This window comes from Rhinatrema bivittatum, chromosome 7 (genome assembly GCF_901001135.1).
Source record: "Rhinatrema bivittatum chromosome 7, aRhiBiv1.1, whole genome shotgun sequence".
Taxonomy (NCBI): domain Eukaryota; kingdom Metazoa; phylum Chordata; class Amphibia; order Gymnophiona; family Rhinatrematidae; genus Rhinatrema; species Rhinatrema bivittatum.
Genome location: NC_042621.1, coordinates 155,810,776 through 155,829,446, shown reverse-complemented (window position 1 = coordinate 155,829,446; position 18,671 = coordinate 155,810,776). Strand labels below are relative to the sequence as shown.

Below are 18,671 nucleotides of genomic sequence, written 5' to 3'. Positions count from 1 at the left end.
CCTTGTTGGTTGTTGTCCAAATATAAATCATCTTTTCATCATTCCCCCTGCCGTTGAAGCAGAGAACTATGTTGGATATGCATTGAAAGTGAAGTACCAGGCTTATTTGGTTTGGGTAGTAACCACCATCACAACCAAGCTACTCCCTGCTTTTTTGTGGATGCAAATCCCTTTTTTCACATTTCCTCTTGCTGTTGAAACATAGAGCAATGTTGGAGTCGCATTAACTGTGTGTATGTTTTTTGAATAAGGATATTAATCTCCAGGTAGTAGCTATCATTCCCACAAGCCGCTCCCATGCCTCTTCACTTCATTCACATCCTCTAGACTTTATGGATCCACAGTGTTTATCCCACGCCTCTTTGAAATCCTTCACAGTTTTGGTCTTCACGACTTCCTCCGGAAGGGCGTTCCAGGTATCAACTACCCTCTTCATGAAGAAATACTTCCTGACATTGGTTCTGAGTCTTCCTCCCTGGAGTTTTAAATCGTGACCCCTGGTTCTGCTGATTTTTTTGCAATGGAAAAGGTTTGTCGTTATCTTTGGATCATTAAAACCTTTCAAGTATCTGAAAGTCTGTATCATATCACCTCTGCTCCTCCTTTCCTCCAGGGTGTACATATTTAGATTCTTCAATCTCTCCTCATAAGTCATTCGATGAAGACCCTCCACCTTTTTGGTTGCCCTTCTCTGGACTGCCTCCATCCTGTCTCTGTCCCTTCGGAGATATGGTCTCCAGAACTGAACACAGTACTCCAGGTGAGGCCTCACCAGGGACCTGTACAAGGGGATAATCACATGCCTTTTCTTACTCGATATTCCTCTCTCTATGCAGCCCAGCATTCTTCTGGCTTTAGCTATCGCCTTGTCACATTGTTTTGCCGACTTCAGATCATTAGACACCATCACCCCAAGGTCTCTCTCCTGCTCTGTGCACATCAGCCCTTCTCCCCCCATTGAATACAGTTCTTTTGGATTTCCAGACCCCATATGCATGACTGCACTTCTTGGCGTTGAATCTCAACTGCCATATCTTCGACCACTCTTCCAGTTTCCTTAAATCTCGTCTCATTCTCTCCACTCCTTCCGGTGTATCCACTCTGTTGCAGATCTTAGTGTCATCTGCAAAAAGACAAACCTTACCTTCTATCCCGTCCTCAATGTCGCTCACAAAGATATTGAACAGGACCGGTCCCAACACCGATCCTTGCAGCACTCCGCTCAACACCGCTCTCTCTTCAGAGTAAGTTCCATTCACCATCACACATTGTCTTCTGTCATCAACCAGTTTGCAATCCAGGCCAGCACCTTGGCACTCACTCCTAAGCTTCTCATTTTATTCACCAGTCTCCTGTGTGGGACCATATCAAAAGCTTTGCTGAAGTCCAAGTAGATGACATCGAGCGCTCTTCCTCGATCCAATTCCTTGGTTACCCAGTCAAAAAAGTCAATCAGATTTGTCTGACAGAATATTCCCCTGGTGAATCCATGCTGCTTCTGGTCCAGCAATTCTCCTAACTGTAGATAGTTTACTATTCTTTCTTTCAACAGTGACTCCATTACTTTTCCCACCACCGAGGTGAAGCTAACTGCTCTGTAGTTACCAGCCTCTTCTCTGTTCCTTCTCTTGTGAAGTGTTAATAATTTTTCATGCCAGTCCCATAATCCATTCAGTATTTGTAATAAGCATGTGTGCATGATTAATCTGTTTTGTTAAAGCATTTATCACAATTGATTCACGGCATAACATATGTGGACATAAAATTAACTAGTCTTCAAACAATAGTTCCTGTTTTAGTTCAGTGTTTCTTACATGTGGCCACAACAGTTACCAACTGAAGATGCCAGTTTTATGACAAAAGCATCAGCAGTAAAGAAACAACTTGCTCGGGCTGGAAGTTGAAAGTACTTTATGGGCGGCATTTGTCTCACCCAGGCAAGAGAGAGAAGAGCTGCTAAACAACCTGAGAGCGAGGTAGGGGAGAGGGAAAGTAGAGCAAGGGAAGGAAAAGCAAAGGGAGTGGGAAAGAAGTGGATGAAGGAGAGGGGAGTAGGAGGAAACAGAAGGCAGAGAAGTAGAGGGGGAGAGAGAAGGCAGGAGAGAAAAGGGAGGATGAAAGAGAGACAAAGGGCAGGGGAGTGAAGGGGAAAAGGAAACGGAAGAAGAAAAGGATGAAAGAGAAGGGTCAGGGAGAAACGGGTGGGAAGAACAGAAAAGGCAATTGAGGGGAAAGGGAAGAAAGGAAAGGGAGGAGGAAAAGAAGACAGGGGAAATCGTTTTTGAAAAATTGGAATGTGTCCATCTCCAAGAGTTGATGGCCACACCTTGAGGCCACATTAAAATTTGTAGTTTTAATCAAACTAATACCTTATCTTAATAAGTTTATCTTAATAAGTTGTTTATTATCTTAATAAGTTTATCTTAATAAGTTGTTTATTATCTTAATAAGTTTATCTTAATAAGTTGTTTATAAGTTGTTTATCTTAATAAGTTAAGATAAACAACAAGGAATCTCACCCCATCCAAGCCAAGATGGGAGTACCACAAGGATCATCACTCTCCCCCACCCTCTTCAACATTTACCTTCTCCCACTCTGTCATCTACTTACTAACCTCAAGCTCACCCATTTCTTATACGCGGATGATATACAAATTCTCATCCCTATCACGGAGACCATACACAAAACCATGGACTACTGGAAAAAATGTCTCTCATCCATCAACGATCTTCTAACCAGCCTCAACCTGGTTCTAAACACCAACAAAACGGAAATACTCATAATAGCACCGGATCAACCTGCCCCGCCAACATCCAGCAACTCTCGAGACACCTCAGGATATGCCACCGCACCTCAAGTCAGAGATCTGGGAGTACTACTAGACAACAGACTCAGCCTCAATAAATTCATAAATAACACTACAAAAGAATGCTTCTTTAAATTACAAGTGCTAAAGAAACTAAAGCCTCTTCTACTCTATAGGGATTTCCGCACAGTACTCCAAGCCATCATTCTCCCTAAACTAGATTACTGCAATTCACTCCTGCAGGGCCTTCCAGCATACACCACCAAACCACTCCAGATGGTACTGAATGCCACTGCAAGGATACTTACAAACGCCAAAAAAAAGGGACCATATCACCCCGATCCTCCAGCATCTCCATTGGCTGCCCATCAAATATAGGATTCAGTTCAAAACCTGCATGATGATTCATAAGGCCCTACATCACATCTCTCCACTCAACTTAACCTTCCAGCTTCAACTACACTCCTCTAAAAAACCAACCAGAAGGGCATACCAGAACAGAATGATCACCCAACCTGCAAAATCTACCCTGAGGAAACGTGCTCTATCTACAGCGGGCCCGTCTCTCTGGAACTCCCTACCACCGGACCTCCGCATTGAGCCGTGCCATACTACTTTTAAAGTGAAACTCAAGACTTGGCTCTTCCGTCAAGCTTTCCCAGAGAGCTAAAAGCAAGAAGAACAACAACCATCCTTGCCTTACAGCAATAATCTAATGTTTATATTACTTCAGATATATGTTTCCAAGTTGTGTTCTAAGTTGATCTTAGTTGTTTTTCCCAATAGATTGTACTTTATTATATATTATCCGTTTATTAATTCGATATGTTCCATGTAAACCGCCTCCCCGGCGATAGTTATTTCTGTTAAATGTGAACCGGAGTGATATGTATTGTATACAGGAACTTCCGGTATATAAAAACCAAAAATAAATAAATAAATAATCAATGCTCTGATGTTATTATGTATCAGTGATCATTTTGTACTGAAAAACTGAACTGTTAGCCAATTAAAAATAATTGTACTTGCAAAAGTGACCCTCAACAAGTTTCACATCACAAAAATGTAACAAGTAGTCTAAAAAATATTTCAGTCAGTACAACCATAGGGGTAGATTTTATAAAGTTGCGCACACGCGTAATTTTGTTTGCACACCAGGCGCGAACAAGAGTACACGGGATTTCAATAGATACTCGTGTAGCTGCGCGTATCCATTAAAATCCAGGGTCGGCGCGTGCAAGGCTGCCCAAAATCAGCAGCCTGCACGTGCCGAGCCACACAGCCTGCCTCCGTTCTCTCCGAGGCCGCTCCGAAATCGGAGCGGCCTCGGAGGGAACTTTCGGCCTCCCCCTCCCTTCCCCTACCTAACCCACCCCCCTGGCCCTATCTACACCCCCCCCTACCTTTGTTGAACAAGTTACGCCTGCTCGAGGCAGGCGTAACTTTGAGTGCGCCAGGCCGACTGCCGCGTGCCATGTTCCGGTCCGGGGGATGCTCCGGAGGCCACGGCTATGCCCCCAGATGACGCGCCAGCTGCGTCACGCCCCCGACATGCCCCTGATGATGCACCGGTCGTGACACGCCCCCCCCCCCCAGGAAAGCCCCGGGACTTACATTCGTCCCGGGGCTTTGTGTGCGCCGGAAGCCTATGCAAGATAGGCTCGGCGCGCGCAGGGGGGTTTGGGGTAGGTTTTCGGAGGTTACGCACGTAACCCTCTGAAAATCTACCCCATACTGTTTTTCAAAACAGAGTTAAAGCCTTGAAGATTGGTGTTGTTGCTCACAAGTTTCAAACTTGTGCAATCCTTTTTTGTGTCTATTTCCATGAGTGCAATATATGTGTACTTACTTGTAAAAAAGTAGAGTCATTGTGCAGTAGGAGATGGCCAGCCACTAGTAACCTGTTAATATACTATAGGGTATAGATAACTGGATAACTTTAGGACAGTTCTACGGCCCAACAAGAGTTAGCTGGCTAAGTTAACTGGCTAACTCTAAATTTCAGCGGTAACCAGTTAATTTATCGGCTAACACCCCTCCTCACCAGAACAGCTCCCACCTCCCACCTGCCCCCAAAGCACCCCTGACTTATCTGGCTAAATTCTAGCCTTTTAGATGGATAACTATTTTGTTATCCATCTAAATGGTGTTTGTATATGGACCTTATTGATTTCAAATGAAACTTTATTTTTTTACATGCCTTTCCAAAATAGACCAAGTCAAGTTACAGCAGGCATCCATAGACTGAATATCCACCCATATAATGTTGACAACCTAACAACAAAAGTAAAACAAATCAAACAATAAAACCCCAAACATATAGGGATAGATAGTCAAAAGCCATTTAGGAAGATAATCTAAATGGCTTAGCAGTGATATTTGGCAACTTATCTGGCTAAATTCTAGCCAGATGACTCTTTATCCAGCTAAAATTTAGCTGGATATGTTGGGGGAATTACTGGGGCAGGCAGTAGGTGTTTCAGGGTGGAGTTAGCCAGTGAACCTAACCAGCTAACTCTGGCTACGCTGCAAGCAGGTCTAAAGTTAGCCAGATATTCCTATCCAACTAACTTTTAAGATAGCCGGGTATATTCAGCGGCATGTCCGCACTGCTGAATATCCTAGTTAAGTTAGCCAGATAGGTGTATCCAGGTAACTTATCTAGCCACTCAGCAGCTGAATATGGGCACATAATGTATATAAAACACATCATAGCTGATTAGATGTGTCTCACTATACTATAGAAACTGTATAGCAGGTTGTAGGTAAGTACAGATCCCAACAAGCATACAGAAGAGGATCCTATAATTGTAAGTCTAAGTTAAAGTCCTTGAAAATATAAACTTCATAGTCAATCAGGGTGAAGAAAGAGAAAGTTTGTCCCTGGAGAATCTCGGAGGACAAGTACAGAAAGGAAATCTGAAAGCAAGCCATACTACTGAAACCTCGATTCTGATAGCATGAAAATGAACGCTAAACTGAAGGACGGAGGAAGGATGTGAGGAGGGGAGACTAGAAAGGAGAGAGGAAAAAATAGCACAGGATAGAAGGGAAGAGAAACTGAAAATGGAGAACAAATACTGTTGGAATGGTGCCAAAACAACTTGATTTCATTTTATTAGAGTTATTTTGCCCATATACACATTTCTTTATAGTAATTGCAATTTAGATAATACAACAAAACTGTCATGGTTGCAGTGACTGCCACTAGCAGTGGACATGGTCACCCATCTCTCGTTCTGAGGTAACTCAGTCCAGTGGAATGGGCCAGCCCTAAATACTGAAGCTCTGACTGGCATCAATGTCAGTAGCAGTAGGTCGCGAGATACAAAGCACACACATTATATCCCTTCTAAACCACAGTATTTGACAAGAATTAAAAGATGCCTCAGTGCTGCAACTTTGCTTTTGGAATACCTTCACACAGTGATTTCTTTGCATATTGTTAGTTTGGATTTCTTTACTTCCCTTTCATTTTTTCCTATAATCCTTTACTTTTGGGGGGCGACATCCAAGGGGAGAAATTGCCTTCTATTTTTCTAACAGAAGTTTTACATTTGGCTCACTCCCACAAGAGGAAACTAACACCTCCCACATCATCCATGTATGAAAAATAAATCATTAAATTTGTTATGTCTGCACTGTGGCTTCTCCAGGAGCAATTCTTTTTTGGGTACAGAATGCTACTTTACATAATGAGATTTAAATGTGTTTGCCTCAGCTTCCTTGGCTTCTCTCCAGGTTCATGACAAAGAGGCCATTTCTAATTCTGCACGTATGCTGCTCGTTTGTTAGAAGATCACATTCCTCCAAACTTTTCCCTCTGGACAAACACCTTGGCCACCATTGTCTGTCATGATGCTGAGATTTATATCTGTCTGCCTGCCAGCTCTTCTGTTCCCTGTCTCATGGACAAGCATCCTTCCTTTCTGTCTCCTTGGAGATGTCCTAGTCTTGTCGTATTCTCTGTGCCTGCTAACAGCTCTTCTCTGCCCCCACCCCACTCGGGAAGGGATATTCTTTGCTTCTGTGCATTTATGTATACTGTTCAGTTTCCTTGCTCTCTTCTATTTCAGAAAGGCAGTGCTGATAACTTTTCTTAATAGGCAGATTAAGTGCAGTGTGTAAAATGAAAAATGAAGTACACATTGTAAAGCCAATGCAAATCCAGTTGTATTAGAGAGATTGGACAATCCAAAATATGAAATCAAACATCTATTTATTTATTTACTTTGATATTTAGCCTATACCATAAAAAAAAAAAGCAGAACAGATTAACATAACATTCATAACACAAACACATGCAACAAAACAGAAACAGGACTCCAATTCCATCTTTTAGTCCATCCTTCCACCTATTACCCTAATCTACTGCAAGAAACAAGTACGTTTTTAACGTCACTCATCAGAATCCAACTGGCAATTATTTCCATTACTTTAGACATGCACAAGAAAAAGAACAGGCATGATCCATCAAATACAGAGAAGGCACTTCCAAACAACCCATTCCCTGAGACCACAACAGCTAACCTGGTAGATAACTAGGAGCTTAGATTAGACCCATTTCTTTCTCTGCTTTAAATGCCAGCGCCAATACTTTAATCAAAACCTGCTTGGCAACACCAATGTAATGTATACAGAATAAGAGTATATAATCAACCAAACATCATCTATAACTTGGAAACCTTTTTTTTGATTGTGAAACCAGACCTCATATATTATATATGAGAGCTTTTTATTGTGTGCATATACTCTCACTGGTATTGAATACCTATTTACTACACGAATTTCTTCGTATGTAGTTACTTAACTTTTATAATCATTGGTCTTGGTTACACTTTTTTCTAAATATATACACTTTTTTAACACGTATCCTTTTTATTTAAATTTTTAAAGATTTTTTATATACCGGGGCACGTTAAAAACATCACCCCGGTTCACATTCGATTAGAATGCTGAAGGAGCACTCATATTTTTGCCAGCCTGCCCGACACGGCTCGTGTTTCTTAAATGCTTCGTCAGGGGCAATATATCATCTCTTTTTTTACTTCTGCAGAAAAAAAATAACAGAATGTTTAAATATGCTGGTTAATAAACACAACCTTTAACCATTACCAAGCATACATACGCTCAGAGATTTTATGCTGTCACTCATTCCATTCTTTCAGCGTTTCCAAAGCGATCCTCCATGTTATTTTTCCGAGGCTGTTTTTAAACCAGCCTTCTGATATGGCGGCAGCCAATGATTGAACTCACAAACTGAATGGCCAATGGTATAACGTTCTATGTTTATGATGTCATATCAGAGTTGCCCAGTCCACTGCATCATTCATACCCAAAGGATTTTGTGCGGATAATTTAAAAGTCCATTTTTGCTCGTAATAATTTAATGTTGTTTGAATATCACTTTCTCGATCAGAACATCCCACTTGATCTAATACCGTCCATTGTAAATGATGGAACTTATGAGCATATTGGACACAATGTTTTACCATCGGAGCTTACATATTCACAGTATTTATCCTGCTCCGATGCTCTCTTAGATGGATCTTAACTTGTCTGCTTGTTCGTCCTATATAAATGGAAGGGCAAAGGCACTGAATTAAATATACTACATTGGTCAATTTACAGTTAGTTATAGTTCTTTTTTTGTATTGTATTCCTGTGCTAGGATGTTGCCAAAACGTTCCAGTAATAGATTGTGATATGTGCACCCAATCTACCTGCTGCCCACCTTTACACTATTTTCGGTGAGCAGCAGGTAAATTTTACGCTCCATAGTTTTTCCAGCCTGCTGCTGTCAATAGAGTGAAAACAAAGTGGCACTTATAACCACTTCAATAGTTTGTTTCTGCTGATGAATATTTCTCTAATATGCAACTGTAGCATATGAGATATTCATGCTTATCAGTAATAATATGTTCGTGATGGTGCCAATTTAAGTGGCTCTTAAGCCCCTGAGGCAGCTCGTTGAGCGAAACTCTGCCAGAGTCGGGCAAGATTCAATAAAGTCCTATTTTACCGATCCATTTCCTCGTGTTCATTGCTATCAGCACTATACATATGAAACAACAGCATGTTTTTTATCTAAAGACCTCATATGTAAAGCACTGGACTGTTCAACTTTGTCTTGTGATTTATGTCCTTCAGTATGTGCTCAAGAGATAGGTTTGATGTTAAAAGACATTCTACACTTCAGTAGCAGCACTTCAAAGTTTTGAACATTGATACCTCATCGGAGTTTCCCAAAGCAAGCATTTCCTTGGACTCGAGATGTTTCTTAGCACCTTTAAAGCTTATAATGACCTATTAAAACAAAGTGGTCTTTGTTTTAATACACAGTTTTATTTACATATTAAAAATGAAAAAAAAAATAGATTCTTCAGCATTGTGAGCCAGAGTTTCTAAAAAAGACCAATGAGTACATACTGAAGGACACAAGTCCAAGTCAAAATTGTGCAGTCCAGTGCTTTGCATATGAGGGCTTTGGATAAAAAGACATGGTGTTGTTTTCAAATGTATAGCACTTACATTGTGAAGTGGAGTGAAATCATTTGTGTGATAGACTGATATTTTTTCACTCAGGAGGTTTGGCAATTTTTGATGTATATACAGGAGCATGAAATATCCTACTGATTACAATATTGTGACTTCAGGATTTGTGAGGTATAATAGAAATTTGAGCAGCATATTAGTGAAATATTCTGCTTCCACATAGGAGGGTCATGAACAAATTAAAAGTCTGGTATTGGATCCCAAGGTGGTGGAATGGATCAGACCATAGCGAGTAGTCATAAATGGAACCTGCTATGAGGAGAGAAGAGTAATAAGTGGAGTGCCTCAAGAATTGTTTCTGTTCAACATCTTTGTGAGCAATATTGCAGAAGGATTAGAAGGAAAAGTTTGTCTTTTCGAAGAAGGTATTAATATCTGCAACAGAGTAGATATACCTGAAGGAGTAGGGAGAAAGAAAAGTGATCTAAGAAAACTTGAGGAGTAGTCAAAGGTTTAGCAGTAGGGATCCAATGCCAAGAAGTGCAGTCATGCATTTGGGGTGCAGAAATTCAAAGGAGCTGAATGTCTGATGAGAATGAACAGGGAGAAAGACCTTGGGGTGATAACATCTGACAATCTGGAGGTGGCGAAGCAGTATGTCAAGGTGGTAGCAAAGGCCAGAGGGATTCTGGGCTGCATAGAAAGAGGCAGAACCAGCAGGAAAAAGGATGTTATCATGTCTCTGTACAGGTCATCTGGAGTACTGTGGTCAGTTCTGAAGTCTGCATTTCAAAAAGGATAGAGACAGGATGGAAGCAGTCCAGGGAAAGGCAATCAAAATTGTCTGGGATCTGAACCAAAAGGTTTATAAGACGAGATTGAAGGACTTAAATATGTATACGCTGGAGCAGGGGAAGAACAGGGATAATATGATACAGACTTTTAAATACTAGAAAGGTATTAATATTACACAGGCATGAAACCTGTTTTAATGGAAAGAAAAGTGTAGAACAATGGGATCATAATATGAGGATCCAAGGGAGTTGAGTCAGGATCAATATCAGGAAGAATTTCTTCATAGAAAGACTTCTGGATGCATGGAATGCCCTCCCAGAGGAGATAATGAGAACAAAGACTGTAATAGAATTCAAAAGGGCATGGGATAAACCCAGAGAATTCCTAGAAGCTAAATGATAGAGACAAACGGGCCGATGCTGTAAGGAATGCAGGAAAACGAGCGCTCAGTGTTGAACACTCACTCTCCCAATGCGTGCCCAGCCACCTCTCCTGGGCATGCGATCCTGTATTTAAATGAGAAGTTGAACTAAAAAGAAGATGCTAGGGACAATAGCACATTCCTAGCGCCTCCTTACCAGCAGAAACCCAGGAGAGGTGTCTGTCAGTGGGTTCATTAAACCGAAGCTCACTTTTACGAACCGCTGACAGCCATGGGTTAGGAAAATGGAAGCTGGTAAAATTGAGCATCCATTTTCCTAACCGGACTGGCTGGTACATTGTTTTTTAACCTTTTTGTTCCTCCGACTTAATATCACTAGGATAGTATTTTTTGCTTTTCTGTACACTTTATCAGGCCGCACATTTTTTTCAGTATCCTGGGCGAATTACTTACAGTCTCATCATCATGCATTTGCATGTGATGAGTGCTTTAGTGTCAGGGGAGGGGGTGGTTGGACACGCATTGAAAACGCACATCCAACTGCGGGTAAAACAGTGCTCTCAGCCGAGCGTACTTTACAGTATCAGCCTTAAAGTAAAGGAAAGCTTGTGCTGACTAGGGTAATTGCACAGAGCAACAATTACCCTAAGGATAAAATAAAATAAATAATAATAATAATTAAAAATAAGAGAGATTGCTTGGCAAACTGGATGGACTGCTTGGGTCTTTTTCTGCCGACATGTACTGTGTTATTATGTAAGAGTAAAATAGAGTTTTAAGAAGAACTAGAAAAATTATTTCAAGTTTGGTAAACCTGGCGATAATAAGAACATAAGAACTATTGTATGGAGGCAGCGGAATAGAAGAATGTTTAAATACGATATGCCATACTAGTGCCAGGGATTTTGCCTCTATATCGCTCCATGGTGAGACCACACCTTGAATACTGTATACAATTCTGGTCGCCGCATCTCAAAAAAGATATAGTTGCGATGGAGAAGGTACAGAGAAGGGCAACCAAAATGATAAAGGGGATGGAACAGCTTCCCTATGAGGAAAGGCTGAAGAGATTAGGGCTGTTCAGCTTGGAGAAGAGATGGCTGAGGGGGGGATATGATAGAGGTCTTTAAGATCATGAGAGGTCTTGAACGAGTAGATGTGACTCGATTATTTTCACTTTCGAATAATAGAAGGACTAGGGGGCATTCCATGAAGTTAGCAAGTAGCACATTTAAGACTAATCAGAGAAAATTCTTTTTCACTCAGCGCACAATAAAGCTCTGGAATTTGTTGCCAGAGGAGGTGGTTAGTGCAGTTAGTGTAGCTGGGTTCAAAAAAAGGTTTGGATAAGTTCTTGGAGGAGAAGTCCATTAATGGCTATTAATCAATTTTACTTAGGGAATAGCCACTGCTATTAATTGCATCAGTAGCATGGGATCTTCTTAGTGTTTGGGTAATTGCCAGGTTCTTGTGGCCTGGTTTTGGCCTCTGTCGGAAACAGGATGCTGGGCTTGATGGACCCTTGGTCTGACCCAGCATGGCAATTTCTTATGTTCTTATCTTGACTATGAAGCCTGTGAGCTCTGATCAATCTTGCACTATCCTCAGTCATCTTATAAATAGTTGCTATGTTGGTCATCTCAGAAATAAAAGTTTAATTGTTTAAAGCAGTGGTCCCCAAACCTGTCCTGGAGGGCCACCAGCCAGTCGGGTTTTTGGGATATCCTCAATGAATATGCATGAGAGAAAATTTGCATGCACTGCCTCCATAACATGTAAATTTTCTCTCATGCATATTAATTGAGGATATCCCAAAAACCCGACTGGCTGGTGGCCCTCCAGGACAGGTTTGGGGACCACTGGTTTAAAGTATAACTTTATGTGGTGAGTGAGAGGCACCTTGACTGCTAACAACCGCTATAGAGAAAGAGAGGTATTGGGGTTCAGAAAGGGGAGACCTCTGAGGGGTTGGTTTCCTTGTTTCCATTTAAGAAAATAATATGCACCCCTTCTGCCTCTACCCTGGGTCTACTATGCCATCTGCTTGACCCACCTTGGCTAACCCTAATACTGAGAGACTGGTACTCAACATCCACAGGTATCAGACCTCCATATTTTATGTGATTAACCAGTTACACAGGGACACAACAAATGATACTATACAGTTACAATAAGTAGGGAAGATTCCATTTCCAAAGAACTTAATATTCTTAAGGAATAGAAACTGGAACATGCAACAGATGAAGAGGGGTGAATAAAACGGAAAATGTCATAATGCCTCTGTATCGCTCCATGGTGAGACCGCACCTTGAATACTATGTACAATTCTGGTCGCCGCATCTCAAAAAAGATATAATTGCGATGGAGAAGGTACAGAGAAGGGCTACCAAAATGATAAGGGGAATGGAACAGCTCCCCTATGAGGAAAGACTAAAGAGGTTAGGGCTGTTCAGCTTGGAGAAGAGACGGCTGAGGGGGGATATGATAGAGGTGTTTAAAATCATGAGAGGTCTAGAACGGGTAGATGTGAATCGGTTATTTACTCTTTTGGATAGTAGAAAGTCTAGGGGGCAGTCCATGAAGTTAGCATGGGGCACATTTAAAACTAATCGGAGAAAGTTCTTTTTCACTCAATGCACAATTAAACTCTGGATATAGCTGTGTTTAAAAAAGGATTGGATAAGTTCTTGGAGGAGAAGTCCATTACCTGCTATTAAGTTAACTTAGAGAATAGCCACTGCCATTAGCAATGGTAACATGGAATAGACTTAGTTTTTGGGTACTTGCCAGGTTCTTATGGCCTGGATTGGCCACTGTTGGAAACAGGATGCTGGGCTTGATGGACCCTTGGTCTGACCCAGTATGGCATTTTCTTATGTTCTTATGTTCTAATGTCAGTAATAGCTTTATCAATGATGGATCATAGTTTTTGTTGCCTCCAGGTACTGTTTGGGCCAGCAGGACCATTAGGTATACCAGGCAGCCACCTAGGGTGCCAGATGTGGGCAGGGCACCGTAGTCCAACAGAAGGGCGGTAATTTTGAAAAGCAAGGAAGATAGAGAAGTGAGTGCAGGGAAGGAGGTAGGGTGAGATTGCATTTGTGAACGGAGATGGAGCTGTAGGTGTGTGTGTGTGGCGGGTCGGGAGAGGAGAAGAAGACAAGGAAAGAGAGAGAATGTGACATCATGATGACATCACCACCTCGGGCGCAGCACACATATCGGCACTGCTGTTAGTGCTGTCACTGCTGCCTACCCTTCCTTACCAAGAAAGGTTAGACATGGCTCTGAGCTGGAGTACAAGGTTATGCCTTCTGACTTAGATCTTGTATTGCAGCCACTATCATGAAGTGACAGCTGCAAAGGCAGAAAGCAAGTTGAGAGTGCCAAGAACCTCCTTTGCTCTGTAAAGATCACCAGGGCTGCAATACTCTACTTCTCTCAATAGGACTAATAACTGTACCAGCTAAGCAGCCCTGATTTTCTGCAACATTTTGAGGTCTTCTAAACATTGCCACCCTCAAAATTTTGCTGCTCTAGACATGGACTGAGTAAATCCATGTGAAAGTCCGGGGTTTGAGGTTCAGGATAGGTCACAGCAAAGTAAATATAGCAAAAAGTGGTAAAGTCATTTTTGCATAAATACATTTGCCGCATGAATTCAGCATGATCCTATATAGTAACATCCAATAAGATGTGATAAATGGGGCTTCCACAGGCATGAAAATATGATTTTACCTTAAAACTTCAATGTTGGCAATCACTGTGCACTGCCATTCAGAGGACCTGAGTTGGATTTCTGAGCAAGACGGGGATGTGGATCTTACAGAGGCTGCATTTATAGCACCTGAGAGAGAGGATGTCCCAAATATCAATGCAATAGTGACACCTAGTGGCTGGAGTTAGGACTCATGATTGCAGGGTTCTAGATGAGCCCTGGTGTGTAGTCTCAAAGTGAAGACCATCACTGCAATGGCTGGTCCAAGTAGAGTGGAATGGAGGATTAGTCTAATGGTTAGAGCATTACCTTGTAAACTCTGGCAAGTCACGTCACCCTTCATTACTTTATGTACAAATTTAGAGGGTCATTTCCCTGGAGAGGGAAAATACCGCAGGATTTATTAAGCTGCAGTACTGAGTATGGCAGCTTGGAAAAACCTGCAACATTTCCCTAGCTGTAAAATACCATGGGGGGAAATACCACAGGTTAGTAGATCCCTAAAAATTCCATTCAATGGCAGCCCCACAGCTGAGAGCCACCATCTTGCTAAAGGGCCCAAGAGGCCTGAAGTAAACTCCCGACCCCCCTGAAAGCGTGGCAAAACCCGCAGTCTTGTGAGATCCCACTACACCACCATTTAAAATGGCCCTAGTGGAGTAAACTTTAAAAAAAACCTGAAAGTCACTGTGAAGGCTTCTCCCTTCCCTTCCCTCCCAAATTACACCCCTTTTTCAAAGAGTACTCCAGGTCTGACCCTTCTTCCCCACCATAGCCCTCCCTCAGCCCCCTCCTTGCTATGCCTTTCAATCCCTGGTGGCCTAGTGTGGCCCAGAGAGCCCCCTAAGCTCTGGGCCCTATGCTTTCACTGGAAAAATGGCTCTGGACAGCCAGTTTTCTATGAATGCCCCTAACAAGCTGTTTGATCGCCTTGAGATCATCATAAATGATCACCCCCAGATATTATTCTTGTTTTGTGAACAGAAGAATGTCATCCCGTAGACTGTACCATCCCCTTGGGTTTTAGCAGCCCAAATGCATGGCTCTGAATTTTTTTAGTGTTAAATGTAGACAATTCCTCAAGCATTGATAGATCGCTCCTGTTTTCCTGTTACAGATTCTGATATTGTCGTTGTGGGCTGCGCTTTTTGGGGTATGGTTGTGTGTATTGCATATGGTTGTGAAGGAGTGTGTATGTGTTTTTTTAATTAACCAAAAATACCTAAAAAATTATGAGTATTTCAGGCAAAGCCATTTTCTGTTCATTCCACTTAGAATGAACCAAAAATGACCTTTTTTTGGTTCAAATGTGTGCTATTAGTTTAAAATGACTACACATCTCTAGGTTTTGGTGCATACTCTTCACCATTTTAATAGTCCTTCCTGGGCTACCTCTACCTTGTTTTCATTTTTTTTGTTTCAGGTCAGTGCTACTTGGTCAGGACTGCTTATAAGTAGATATGAAGATGCGACAGAGATTTGTTTATGATTTGCATTTTTTAAGGGCAGCTTTCAATTCTGTTGTCCGTTTTTCTGCATAGAATCCAGAGGCCATGGGCCCCGTCGGCCCTTCCCTCCCAGGTCACCAACACCTGCAAGAAATGAATAATGTATGCAAGGGCACTTTCAGCTGTTCAATTAGTAGGTGACCTTTGGGATCTGACATGGCAAGTCTGATTACTTGCAAGTAAGCTACAGCCTCACTTCCACAAGAAAAAAGATTTAATAAATGACAGAAATGATACAGGCAGAGAAATCAACTATTACACTGTAGAACAACAAAAAAAAAAAAATACAGGCATGTGGCACATTTTGGCAGACAAGTATTACTACACAGAAAAGAGTTCCACGTACAAAACCCTCCAAAACATAACATGGCAAGCTATATCATTTAGTTTACGAAACATAGGTGAATGAGGATGGCAATGTGCCCTCAATACTGAATGGTGCAGGAAGAAGGAAGTTAGCCAGGCAAACTTACCCATCTAACGTTCGGTGGGTCATTCCATGGGAAACATAACCGGTTCCAAAAAATATATCTGGTAAGGTTAAAAATTAACCGGGTAAGCTTAAGCGGATAACTTTAGACATGCTTTGCATCACTTAACCAGCTAAACGTAGCCCAAGTTTAAGCCTCGCCCCCAGAATACCTGCGTGCTGCCTTTTTTTCCCCAGATAAGTTTTAGCACATAATGATTTTGCCCCATTTGCTGGAGTGGAAAATGAAAAACTTGGGATTTCACCAGCTATGTCCCAAATGTAACCGGCCAAACCCTTTCAATATTGATTTTGATGTTTATACATGCATAGTGAAAAATACTATCTTTTTATGGTGTGCTTCAGAAGGGTGAAGACATCTTGTCACCCAAAGTTAAGTATCCACCATTTGGCCCATCCTGACCATCCCCCTTCCTCATAGAGATAACAAAAACTCTGCTAATGGAATAGAAGAGTCCAGATGGGTCCTTGGGCCTCAAAGTATTGCTGTTGTGTGTTTACCATCTCCCTCACAGAGCTTTGAATGACTGCTGCATCAACTCTGATGTTGTCTTTAATTTGGTTGAAGCCTAGTCATATCTCCACAATCGTACTCTTAAGTTGTTTCATCTCCCTCCTGAGCTGTCTGACACTGCTATTGAGAGCACCAAAGTTACAAGGATTGGCATTTCTCAAGCAATCATCTCGGGTGGGGTGAAGATGGGCAGTGTAGCCAGAAAAGCATGACCTAGGGATTATGTTTCAGAACAGAACAAAAGCATGGTGCTGACAAGTTGGCTGAAGCTTTGTACCTGCTGGACTTCTGGATTCTCAATTTATAGGTTCTAAAGTAGCTGCTAATCCATCTATTGTGTCTGGTCAGCCTCCTCTTCTTCCACTTCCACTCTTTGTTCAGGTGGCTTCTTCTCTATTAGCTCCAAGACAGGAGTGCCTGGCTCTTTCCTTTCCTGGGGCTGTTGGACATCCAGGGCTTTCTTGGCTGTCGCTTCTTTTTCTAGGCTCAGCATTATGTGAGGGCATACTGGGACACAGATGGGACAGTGACAGCAGCAGTCCTCCATAACTTTTTAGATGGACCTGTAGAGAAAAGGAAAAAAAAAATCCGATAAATCTATATGAAAACATGGGCAGATTAAGTTAAATCCCGGAGTTTTGCCTTTCCATTCTACTATCACATATCAAATTATCCCTCTTATAATATTAGAAAGAATAAAGATTTGCTTATGCTGTATGTAAATAATAAATGAATACCTACCTAATCTTGCTATTTTATATTGGAGTGGTGGTGGGGGTGTGTGTTAGGTGGAGGATTATGAGAGGATCTTTCTTCTGACATCTACCATTCTGAAAGTAGCCAATCTTGGGAAATCCATCACATCTGATTGTTTAGCCTTAGCCCATTACCTTCATATTACAAAACAGTGAAAAACAAAATTAAAAATGGGTGTTATTCTCCCAGAAAGTTTAACTATTGATTGAATTAGATACATATAAACAAATACATATATGGATCACAACTCTCAGATTACCTGCTTCTCAACCCATGCTCCTCCCTGTTCATTTTTGAGTCTGTGGGATATCCATGAGCAATCACCCTGAGGTAACTTGGGAAACAGTGGCTTGGAAGCAGCCAGAGAAATAAGGAGGCTCTTCCTTAAGTGCATTTTATTTACAATGGCAAAACTAAAATCAAAACAATCAGTGCAGCTCACCTAAACATCAGCAGCTCTTAGGTACAGTGGGTCTCTGCCTGCTTAACCCTTCTAGGCCCTGAGTTCTTATGCTGTGGTGAGGGGCTCCTCCCTTCACCCAGGATTTCCTCTGGGTCTGGATCTTAAGGAGGACTGGGCAAGACAGCTGTGCCCGGTCCCTTAAGGTGGTCTGAGGGAGTTTCCTATAGACTCTCTCACACATCCTAATAAATATACTAAAACAGTAGCCCTCCATTTTCTTTATTGCATTACCTCATAGTCCCTTACTCTGAAGGACTTCTCTCACAATATTTTCTCAAATGCATTCAGTTTTGGTGTGCCTATGTTATATCCAGCAATATCTGCATGCTTACCTTACCATGCCTTTATGTGCTTGAACTGACATATCCCTATCATCTTACTGTGCCTTTATTTATCTGAGATAGTGCTAAGAATGTAAATGTTGACTCTCTGTAACATGCTTAGAGCTCTCTAGCTGGAAAGAGGTGGAATAAATAAATAAATGATAAGTACATGTATATATACACACACACTGTAAATGTATGCTTTCTGCATCTTACCCTGCTTTTATGTTAGCTGTTAAATAAGAAAGCTCATCTCCTTCCTTCCTGCAGTCTCCTGTGATGCCCTTCAACAACTGAAACTTCATTCTCTCCCTACTGCTTTAATTGCTGTATTTGAAGCTGCAGCTGGAGATATGTCATTATTATTCAGCTCAGGAGCTCAAACAAAGGCGGCTCAGGAGCTCAGCCATAAATGAGCAG

The 18,671-nt window shown here is 41.7% G+C and overlaps 1 long non-coding RNA gene across 5 annotated transcripts in view; it reads right to left on the bottom strand.

The window, feature by feature from the left end:
• Positions 1–18,671, bottom strand: part of LOC115095550 — a 198,419-nt gene that overhangs the window by 97,303 nt on the left and 82,445 nt on the right. Inside the window, exons 1-3 of one of the 5 annotated variants that reach the window (XR_003857809.1) lie at positions 18,468–18,542; positions 17,451–17,599; positions 15,905–17,272 (exon numbers count right to left, since the gene is read on the bottom strand). This is a non-coding gene — a long non-coding RNA (uncharacterized LOC115095550). Of the gene's footprint in view, positions 1–15,904; positions 17,273–17,450; positions 17,600–17,724; positions 17,884–17,907; positions 17,949–18,467; positions 18,543–18,671 lie in introns of those variants that run through there. The other 4 variants (XR_003857808.1, XR_003857810.1, XR_003857811.1 and 1 more) reach the window with 4 other exon arrangements.